This window comes from Dryobates pubescens, chromosome 2 (assembly GCF_014839835.1).
Source record: "Dryobates pubescens isolate bDryPub1 chromosome 2, bDryPub1.pri, whole genome shotgun sequence".
Classification (NCBI taxonomy): Eukaryota; Metazoa; Chordata; class Aves; order Piciformes; family Picidae; genus Dryobates; species Dryobates pubescens.
This window is the reverse complement of record NC_071613.1, coordinates 25,955,715-25,967,557: the sequence shown is the minus strand read 5'-3', so window position 1 is coordinate 25,967,557 and position 11,843 is coordinate 25,955,715.

Genomic DNA, 11,843 nt, shown 5'->3' with positions numbered 1-11,843 from the left:
AGCCTAGGTTTGCTACCCCTGAGCTGCTGATATCCATGAGCAGCCCCAGCTCCGGTTTCAATAGCATCATGCTGACTTAGAAGTCCTGCTTCCAGGGAAAGCATGTTTCCAGAGCTCAAGCTGCATTTATGTGGCCCAAAGTCCACATGTCAGGGGAACACGTGTTTAAGAGCTGCCATTGAATACACTTGTGTTACAAAGTCTTTTAATGTCATGGCCTTAGCACAGACACATATGCCACAAACTCTACCTTTCCTTCCAGGCAATTTGGATGGACAGGATAATGAACAGCTCTTCTTACCCTACAAAGCACAGAAAATTCAGAAGGTTACAAGTTTAAACACACATTCATGACAATCTCCACTCCTTGTCCCTATGGAGCAGGATACAGGTTTTACGTTGTGATAGCAACCTCCATCCCTTGCCCATGCAGAGCAGACATCTCAGGACCTGGCAGCTGCTTGAATATTCATCTATTGAAAGCTCCATTTACTCTCCCTCCATGGGGGTGTTCAGGAACAGAAGGATTAAGCCACTGTTCCACGTATCCCTCCACTAGTCCTTCCCAACGTCTTTCTCCCCTGCACAGAACACTGTGGATTCCAGCAGCCTACTCTTATGAGCCATCAGCTTCATCCCGGAGGCTCCAATATCCCAGTACCACCATAGCCACTTCAGGAATACCTCCTCATTTTCCTGTCCCAAGTGTTGGGACTCCCATCTGGAGGGTCACTCCCCAACTCTCCATCTGCTTCAGTGCAGACTCCCAACCAGGAAACCCCACTAGTGTTCCTATTAGCAGCTCCTTGCAACCCCTAAGGTAATCAGTTGGACTTTTCATCCTGTCCCAGCAGGTGAGCCCTGGGCACCCTCCCAGTGAAGCAGCACATGATGTTTCCTGACATCTGGCACTCAGCAAGCCTCACTACAGACCCTGGGGTAGTGTGTCTGGATCCTGCACATGGTGAAGGGCCCAAATCTAGTCCACCAGAGCAGAGTCTTGGAACAGGACCCATCCTAAGTCTGGAGACAGTGCTATGGAGTAACACAACTCTGACCTTTTCTCCCATTCCTTTCCTCACCCCGAAAGGTAAGATTCAAGCTCTTGAGAAAGGGCTAATCCACATGCTCTCCACATATCCTGACATGGAGTGAGGGATGCTGTGCCATGACCTGATGGTTTTAAATGGCTCTTATCTTCTGTTCTTGAAGCCTTGTCATAATACCTGCCAGAGAGCCAGGAGCTGTAAAAAGGCTTTCATCAGAAAGTCTGGGCAATAACAACGCAGCCCGGCTTCCCATGGTGGCTCTCTGTTCATCAGAGCTCAATGCTTTAACTGTAGAGAACTTGGCTCTGACAAAGATGAGGCTTTCTTCTTTTTGGCCAGAAAAAACAATGCTTTGTATTCAGAAAGTTTCTCCAGAAATTACATTTCTACAGAACACCAGACTCCAACCAAGCATTTGAAAGGAAACAATTCAGGCTTGAAGAGGTTGCCTGTAACCTGATGAAGCGGTGGCTGCTCGATCAGTGCTCCAGTCTTTGAAGCCTTTCTGGAGGACAGCAGGGAAGCCCCACTCTACCTGCAGCCACCTCTGGCTCACAGCCCAGGCTTCACTGAGATACAGTGCTTTATTTCCACAGAAGTACATTGAGTGGGAGCAAAAAGCACAGGCTTTTCATTGCCTTGCTGAAATCTGGCCTTGGCCAAAAGATGAGCTGTTTTTCCAGTCTAGTGCCCTGGATGTTTTTCCTTTTTTCCCCCCTCAATTTTTCTCAGCCCACACCTCTGTATTAGTCATGTGAGCAGGAGATGAGGAGCCAGCAAGCCAGACAAGATGTGAGAACAAGATGGGGGTGCAGCATCCTAGTGCCATTCCCCCAGAGGCTCCAGTTCCAGTCATGGCAATAAGCTTGCAGCAGGCACATCCCTTTTCTAGCTCAGGCCACAAATCTGCTTTATCTGCCCTACAGCTCTTCATAAGCCAAGAATGCTTTTATCCATAGGCTTGCTGAAGCACAGTGCAGTGTAAGCCTGCACATCTGTAACACATGGAGGAAACCTGGATCCCACATGCTGTGCCTCTCTAACTTGATCCTCTCTTTCTGTGGACCAGCAAGGAGCATTCAGGAGCTACAGCTCTGGGAAAAAAAGGGGCACAGCCCCGAGGGTCTCCAGCACCACCTGCTCACATGGTTACCTCTTATCTGGTGCAAGCAGGGACACCCAGGTCAAATGGCTGCAACTTTTGTCCTTTACAGCATATCTCAGCTCCAGGCAAGGAAAATATTGACAAGCACAGCGACATCTGTGCTTCTGCCACCAGACAGGCACAGCACCCGCTTCTGGCCACAGTGATGCCTAATGGATCCCCCTGAGCACCCTGGGTGCTGTGCTTCTGTGAGGGGGACTTGGAATGCAAGGTACGAATGCCCACAACTGGTTTCTCTTGTTGTAAACCTATGGCCTCCCCTTCTGGAGACTTTCCATCTATGTGATGATAGGAGGCAAAGGGAAATAAAAACCCCAGCCATAAATGGAAACATTTCCAGGGAATGGGGCAAGACCAGCTGCCAAGTACAGTTACTGCAGTATGACTAAGCAGCTAGATTAGTACAAGATACTGTACTTTCTGTAGGCTGCTGCTCTTTCACACAGACAAAAATCATGCAGCTACCCACTTCTACTCCTCCACTAGCTAGAGCTTGGTGACCAGAAACACAAAGACACTGGAAGCTAGTAAGGAGCAGGGTGGCCAGCTCCTGAAACCCAGATCTGGGTGGTCTGAAGCAAGAATGGTCTCAAATCCATCAGGATTACCTTGAAATAAGAAGTCAGGAGCCATTTCAGAATTGAAAAACCTTGCCCCATGCTTTCTGAGTACCTTCTGAGACAAGGTGATGAACTGAAGAGAGGAGAAGATCCCTCTTTAATTTTTATCTGTCTCATGTAATGCCTTGGGATTGCAGAATGCTTTCCTCAGAAACCCTCATTAGCCCAGGATTCTGCAGGGACACAGAGAGAAACTTTTATTGCCTCCAGTGAAACAGGGACCAGCAGAATCACAGCTGACTGGTTGAGGCTGGCAGGCACCTCTGCAGATCATCCAGCCCAGCCTCTGGTTCAAGTAGTGTCAGCCAGAGCAGGCTGCCTAGGACACCATTCAGTTGGATTTTGAGTGTTTCTATAGACAGAGAGGACAACATCTCTGGGCAACCAGTTTCAATGTCTGACCACCCTCACAGTGGTCAGGTGTGTTCAGGTGGGCACCGCTTCTTTTCTTCCCATCAGGCAGTGCCTGTATTCTGCATAAAGGACACCACAGTTGACTCACCATTCAGTTGTGCAGCATCTATCAGCAGAATATTTCCTGTCCATCTCTTGCCATATGCATGAGGGGCTTCCCAGGCCCTGCATAAAACATAAGACAATGTGAACCCAAGTGACCTAAATTTGCAGGAAATCCCGAATTCCCTGGTGACAATCAAGAGTGAAGCCACTCAGTTTGGGTTTGATAGCACTGAATTCCCAGCTCCCACCCACTTGCAAACAAGCCAGCAAGATTTCCAGCTTGCATAGCAAAGAGGACAGCGTGGGCTAGATGATGACACATCAGCTGAAACTGGAAACTGCAGGGACCCTGAGACCCTTGACCAAATCTCACAAGCTCAAAGAGCAAGCTGCCTCAGAACAATATTGTCATCTTTGCATCCAGCCCTCCTCCTGCCCCTTGGGGAGTACAGGGTCTTCTAACACTCAGCATTGGTCTTTCCATGGAATGGGACCTGTGAGACACAGAGGTGCTGCAAGGGCAAATTTATGCAAGACTGCTCTGCTCCTGCCTTGCAAGGTATAACTGACACTTTCAGCAGGATCTGATTGTGCTCCAGGGACGGCTTTCAGGTTGCATCCCAAGCTGCTGTTGGGATGCCTGGTCTTGAGTGCAGTAATCTGCCACATGTTCTCATTTCCCCCACATGCCAGACCCTTTTTGACATAGTTTTCAAAGGAACTGCAGAGCTCCAGATGGGACTCATCCAGCTGCCCTCAGCTGCATCTTGTTAAGTTTGTGCCCAGTGCTTCCATGAGAGTCTAGGCTCTCCCAGCCAGAAAAAACTGCAGTCTGCTCCTTGTGGCCCCAGCTTTATCCGAGCAGCCTTGCCCTAGAAAAGCTACAAGCTGATTTTACAAGCTGCCTCTGAAATCTCAAGTACTTCAGGTCCTGTGGAAAATACTGTCTGTAACTGTGTTTAGCTCTCATGTGATCCAAGACGATTTTATATGCAGGGATAGTTTTTATCACCAGAGGTACTATCAGAAATCCAGAGGCCTCAGAAATGCTCCACAGTGTAGAAACAAGCATGACCCAGATGGAGCAGCAAATGTTTTGTGACTCTGAAGGATTGGGTTCTTTTAGGGCAAGAGATAGAGATTTGCAGGGATTTCAGAAGCTACAGGCAAGCCCTTTAAGCTAACAGTCATGTTTCTGAAGGTTTGAACTGCTTTCTAGAACTGAGCCAGGAAAGAAGCACCAGTCGGTGTCTGACAGATATGCTATTTGTCTGTGCTTTTGGATCAATGAAAAAACTGGGATCTAGGTGCTGACCTTCTATACTTATTCCTGCCCTGTTTGCTTTCTTTAAAGCCATGAAAAATGCTAGCTGAGGGGTATATCATTTGGTTGTTGGAGCAGAAGTAACAGAGACAGAGAAAAACTTTAGCAAAACCAAGTGATGGGACAAGAGAAACAGCCTCGATTTGTGCCAGGGGAGGTTCAAGTTGGGTGTTAGGAAAAAATTCTTCATCAAAATGGTTATCAAGCACTGGAACACGCTGCCCAGGGAAGTGGTGGAGTCACCATGTCTGGAAGTATTTAAAAATGTGTGGATGTGGTGCTGAGGGATGTGGTTCACTGGTTGTAGCTTAGCAGTAGTGGCAAGATTGTGAGCTCTAGCTGAGCAGACAGACATGGTGATCTCAAAAGTCTCTTCCAACCTTTACAGCTCTATGATTCTTGTGTGATCTTTAGGATCACACTACACCAGCTTTGTGCCATGTAGAAAAGCCAGATTTCACAGTATAACTAAGGTTCAAACCAGCGTTCCCCAGACCCCTGCAGACACTGTCTGCAATGTGTTCTTCCACAGCCTCTCCCCATCAGCTGTCCCAGGCCAGGACTGGGGCAGTAGCAGCAGAGGCAAAGGGAGTTGCAGACTCCTTGCTTACTTGCAGTATCTATTGCAAGACATGTCTTGAAACTGCTGTCTGACCTCTATGGACAAGGAATTTCTACTGCCAGGCTTGCCAGCAACTGAGGGATATGCCTTGAATGCAATGTGGAGCTAGGGCATCTGATGCCTGCTTTGTTTCAGTCTGACTGCAGAGATCTATTTGTGACACTGCAGAAATCCCTTTCTGGATTGCAGCAGTATCTGGGGTTAAGATGTCAGCAGAAGATAATCTTCCAGACCTAACACAAGAAAAAGCTTTTTTCTGGAAAGCTGGAAGGAACATCAGAGCCATTAACAACAAAACTACCTACTCCTAGCAATTTTCAGCCTGGCAGCCAAAGGGAGCGTCCTCATCTAAAGAAAAAAGTTAAACACTAGCAGGGATGATCCTGATCATCCCAAGGTAGACCAGACTCTTCCAGGATGGAAGCTTGAAAGAAAAGGTTTGGTAAGATAGGGGGCTTTGCTCTCCTACCAGAGATGCTGAATGGGGCTGGGGTAGATAGCTGCTGATGCCTGTCCCAGTTGGTCTATGAAGCATGTGAGTTTTCTTCGGTATTTCATTTAACACCTCCCTGAGAAGCCAGAGTGCTGCTTCTTTGCAGAGGCTTTTGGGTCCATTGTCAGTGATGGCTCCATGCCATAGCAGCCTATAGTCCTTCCCCCATGGGACACAACCCCAGCAGTAGGCTCAACCCTGATGGGAAACACAGGCCATTGCAGAGCTGAAACATCTGGCTGGTCATTTAGAAATGAAGTGATTCAGGAAGTGCAAAGTCTACCGATGGCTTTTGATCCTCAGTTTCTGGGCTTCACTATCCCTGTGTGCTGGCTGCAGCAGCCAGACTTGCCTGCACATTGCACTGCACCTTGCCTGCACTGGAGGACATGGGTACCACAGAGTCTGGCAGGCTGTCTCTCCTCTTCAGTTGGATTTTGTAGAAGGATGTTATTTATTTCCTTTTGTCAAGCATCTCCTGGCCTTGTCTCTGTGACTGTGAGCTCACCAGAGCCCATATTTTCCAGGATAGCCAGTCAAATTTCAACATCAAAAATTACTTGCTGCTGGCTGGTATAGTGTTATTACCAAAGATGGTTAACTCTGAGCATGTTCTACTCATCCACAGGTAAACCAGAGTTTGTCTTCCACAAAGTTTCAAAGCTGCCTGTATACAATTTGTGCCTTAATCCCTTCCTTGTTTCTAGGACAATTGTGCAAAACAAATCTCAAAGTACTCTTGCCAGAAGTCTAGTTTGGGTGGTTAATCTGCTACACAAAGATTCAGAAAGGCTTTAGCCTGCCTCTACAATACCTTTATGATAGGAAGAGGTCTCACAATTAAATAATCATTGTGTAACTAACACATAGATCAGACAAGAAAGGTGGCCATGCAGACTGTTTGCTAACACATGAAAACAACCCCAAACAGACTTGGGACCACAGAATAAGGAGCTCCCCACTGCCTTCAGATCCCTCACTAGTTTGGAGAAGTTTTTCCAGATTGCTGTTGTGATTAACATATCTTCTACAAGGACCTTCACCCTCCACATGTGACATGGACAAGAACAGGCCTCTGGATGTTTTACCATAGCCTTACCTTTAAGTGCTCCCAGAGGTTTCTAGCACTGTGAACAAGAACTGTGCATTCAGAAAAGAGAAAATACAAATAACAGATCTCAGCTGATAAATAACTGCAAGGTGAGGAAGAGTATGATCTCTGTGTCCACAGTGAAGATATCAAGAGGTAACAGGCTGAATAGCACCAAGAGATACTTACACTGGACACCAAGTCACGTTCTCCAGAAGCAGCATCAGCAGCACTGTAAATGAGAGCAGTGATCTGCACTAAATCAGAATGTCTGCAAATGTCATAAAGCCACTGTGCTCAGGGCTCTTTAGGACTGGACAAACACCCATTTGACAAGGGAAAAAAATACTCAGCCTGTGGGGTAAAACATACCTTTAAGGTAGAAAAAGGGCTTAATGACCTCTTTCTCCTTTATTTCTCCCTGCATCAGTGACCAAAAAAGCCTAAGTCTGATGAGGAAGCATCTTTCATTTGACTAACAGATTGTGGGAAAAAAAAGTCTTTAGACAGAAGCTTAAGACCGTGTCAGTGCCTGGACTGCTACAGAATATGCTTGTGCAGTCAAATCAGGTGATGGAGTAAAATAGATGCCCCCCAAAGTTTGTTGCATGATATTTTTTCCCCCACTAGAAAACTAATTTCAGGGAACAGTTTATCTTCCAAGACCATTGGAGTCACCAAGAATGAAGCACGAGAACCAAAAGTGAAGAAAAGAGAACAATAGATTTTCTCCAGAAGCCTGATGTAAGGGTAGAATGTGCCTGCGTTGCCTCTAGCTTCTGCTAGTTCATTTTATTTTCACTTTTAATACATTGTTGTCAAGGAGAGATACCCCAGCTGTATTTTTGTTTGGTTCAGTGGCTTGGACATGAACCTCTACCATTTTTGCAGGGATGACAGAACTGACAAGTGATTCCTGCGAGTGTCTGCATCAGCCCAAGAGTTGAGACAGTGGGCAGGTGGAAAGGCTGCAGCAATATTTCATTTCACATGTTCCAAATCATCACTGGAAAGGCCATATCATTGCCTCAGGATGCTCCTGTGAGCACCTCTGTGGTTTCCATGTCTGACAGCTGTTGTGGTTTAAGCTTCTCTGGAGTCCAAAAGCCCTAATGGAACAGATTTAAATTGCCTCCCCTCTCCCTTTTTTGTTTTTTTTTTTTTTTTTCCCCCCTCCAGTAGAGGAGAACAAAATTAGGCAAGAGAAAAGAGAGGTAAAAATCACAAACAGTCTAGAATAGATTGGGTAGTAAAAAGTTAAGTTTAATGAAATATATATAGGGCATTTGAGTTAAAGAGAAGTTACAAAGGTACAAGGAAAAAGGGTAAATGAAAAAATATACGAACCCAGGCCCAGCTGACATAGGATTCTCTGGATGTAAATGTGGAGTCCCCTTAGATGCAGTCCTTAGGAACTTGGATTCATCATGGAGCAGGTCTCACCATGTGGTTACAGCACCAGGAGGAGCAGCAAAGGATCTGACAGGCAGGTGAAGGGCAAGAGCAAAAGAGAAAACCAAGGAAAAGGCTCCCCTTAAATAGTCTTGGTGAGCAGGCAAGGGGAGGGGAATAGACCTTGACCTGGAGACCCCTCCCCCTGGGAGGAGGGACCAAGTCTCTCTGCCCACCTGGGTCAGTTTTCTTTGTCCACCTGGGGTTAGGTTCTTTTCAGCCCACCCCCTGCAGGTATGGATGTGGTGTGACACAACAGCGATGACCACAGGTGTAAGAAACCATTTAAAAGAAACGAGAAGGCAAAGAAATACAAACTAAATGGTAGCTGTTCCTCTCTTCAGAGGTATGAGGGTATTGAATCTGGCATCAGTAAGTTGGCAGATGACACCAAGGTGGGGGCAGGTATTGATCTGTTAGAGGGTAGGAGAGCTCTGCAGAGGAACCTTGACAGGCTGGACAGATGGGTAGAATCCAACGGCATGAGATTTAGCACATCCAAGTGCCGGGTTCTGCACATTGGCCACAATAACCCCATGCAGTGCTACAGGCTGGGGTCAGAGTGGCTGAAGGGCAGCCAGGCAGAAAGGGACCTGGGAGTGCTGGTCGATGGTAGGCTGAACATGAGCCTGCAGTGTGCCCGGGTGGCCAAGAAGGTCAATGGCATCCTGGCCTATATCAGGAACAGTGTGGCCAGCAGGAGCAGGGAGGTCATTGTGCCCCTGTACACTGCACTGGTTAGGCTGCACCTTGAGTCCTGTGTCCAGTTCTGGTCCCCTCAGTTTAGGAAGGATGTTGACTTGCTGGAACGAGTCCAGAGAAAGGCAACAAAGCTGGTGAGGGGTTTGGAACACAAGCCCTATGAGGAGAGACTGAGGGATCTGGGATTGCTTAGCCTGGAGAAGAGGAGCCTGAGGGGAGACCTTATTGCTATCTACAACTACCTGAAGGGAGGTTGTAGCCAGGTGGGGATTGGTCTCTTCTCCCAGGCAACCAGCACTAGAACAAGAGGACACAGTCTCCAGCTGCACCAGGGAAGGTTTGGGCTGGATGTTAGGAAGAAGTTCTTCATAGAAACAGTGATTGGCCATTGGAATGGGCTGCCTGGGGAGGTGGTGGAGTCACCATCCCTGGAGGTGTTTAGGAAGAGAGTGGATGGGGTGCTTGGCGCCATGGTTTAGTTGATCAGATGGTGTTGGATGATAGGTTGGACGTGATGATCTCAAAGGTCTCTTCCAACTTGGTCTGATCTATTCTAGTCTAGTCTAACTTCTTGATGAAGTAACTGCCAGGCCACCTGATTTCAGCCTCCCTCCTGCCACATTTCCTCCAAGCCTCTCACCAGTCACACGTCCCAGGAGCTCTGCCACAGCCTGCTGGGAGAAACCTTGGAATTAGGTTGATACACCATGTGCTTTCTGCAGAAAAGCATGGAAAGCAGACACTGTGCACCCACCCAGACCACCTGAGAGACAGTGAGGAGAGATTTTGAGGGGAAAAGCCCTGACAGAGCATGCTCATTGCATGTGGGCTTAAAAAGTGTAGGTATAAAAATCTTTTGTTTATCTAATTAACAACAGCCAAACCAGAATGCAACATCTTTAGTCCAGTGCCTATTATAGGTGCCTGTAATCTATGACTTAATTATTGATAGGGAGTAGCAAAAACTAAAAGGACACACACATGCTTTGGTGATGTTTCTCTGTCCTGTGCAACATTATGGGAGCTCACCAGCTTCTCAAATCCTTTACCTGGAGAAGTATGATGATGACATAGTGTGTTGAGGGGGAGGGGATGGCCTTCCTCCATGGTCTTGAGTTTACTCAGAATTACTTCTCTGTGTCAACCCTGTACTTCTTAATGAATTAGTCTTTCCTCTGCTCCTTGCCTACAAGCTTAGGCACACTGTGCTTCTTTCTCTTAATATGACACAAGTTCCTGTAAGAGGCAGATGTGCGCAGTTGGACAAAACAATGCAAAGCTTAAACTAAAACACATTTGGGAATAACAGAGTTAAAACAAACCGCAAACCCCAAGATGGTGAGAGGCATGTGAACATTTACTTATTCTGCTGGTACAGCTAGGAGAAACTAGAAAATGGAACTCTGCTTCTTGGGAAAACCATAGACAGAGGAAAGACTCTTAAGTGATTTTGAAAATGGAATTTGAAGTCATCCTAGAGCAGCTATTTGTTGTAACACAGCTTGAAGCCTAGAGCTAGCATCACTAACAGCAATTTGGCTGGGCTACAGGGCTGCAAGCTGGGGGAAAAGTTGTCCTCACAGCCTATGGTCTCTCCCATGCTGTCCAGAGCAGTGTCTCTCAGCACACCTCCCTGGGATGAGGAGGTAGTGTTCATGGTGCTACTGAGCCTTCTTATCAGTGGTGGGAACAAGCACTACAGTGCAGGGAAGTGACTTAGACCTCAGGGCTGTACAGGTGTGCTACATGGTGCTGGGCAGGCTCTTGTGCCATACTTGATGTCCATGGAGAAGCAATGACCAGGGCAATCAACTAACCTGAAGATCTGCTTCAGACCTGCAGCAACAAAGCTGAGTAGGTCTGGACAAATGAGCAGTGCCAGTAGTGTCCTAGCCTTTTGGGGATTCCAAGGAAGAGCAGTTTTATGTTCTTCTTTACAAGAGCTAACTGGGCAAGATATTTCTCTCTCAGTTACCAGTTTACCTCTCTTACATCACTTTTCACTCTGTCTTTTAGGATTAGAGTACCACAATACTGTCCCAGTTTGCTGGGGTTTTTTTGCATAGCTTCTAGAATAAGTGTTCTAGGAGTCCTACCATACTGGTAGAGTAACCTCAATGACCCTCTCCTTCCACAGCCATCACCTTCCCATGAAGAGCTGTGAATCAGTGTTGTGTCAAATTAGGAGAATTTAGTCAGAGGAAAACAGAAAAATGTGGCCCAAATTCTGTTGTTGTTACATAAACTCCCTCACTGAACATCTGGAGAACATCTGAAGTTTAACAAATCAGGCCTGTAGGCAGAAGCATTTTTAACCTCCCCTGTAATGTAAGCATAAAAATTGAGACTGCAAAGAGGGGAGTAAATATAACCAGAAATGGAAGACAAAATGGGACCAGCATGTCAGGGCTGACTTTGGCCCAAACTCTCAATGAGGGCTTCTGCCATCCTGTCTGAGCAGTGCACAAGACTGTAGGGAGAGATGAGGCAACTCAGCTTAACGCGGTGTTGGACACTGATGAAAAAATCCCTGCTGGTCCCTGTCTTCCAGCTCTTTACAAGGCTCTGTTTAAGACTGCCTTACTTCTGGTCAAAATGGAATTTAAAGGGATTGTTTTAATTTTTCTCATGGGTAAAGCTGACAAACAGAACTGAGGCTTGAAAACCGACAATTTTTGTTGGTTTGGGATTTTCTTCCCCCTTAAGCAAAGGGAAAAAGCAAGGATTTGGTTGGTGGGAATAAAAGTCTGTGGAAATGGCGGAAAAAAATCCCTCCTACCACCTGCTTTTTCTTTTAGTAAAAAAAGCTCTAAACCAGCCCGAAGTCAGAGAGAGCTTTCTGCAGGTGTCTTTTGCATCCCTGCATT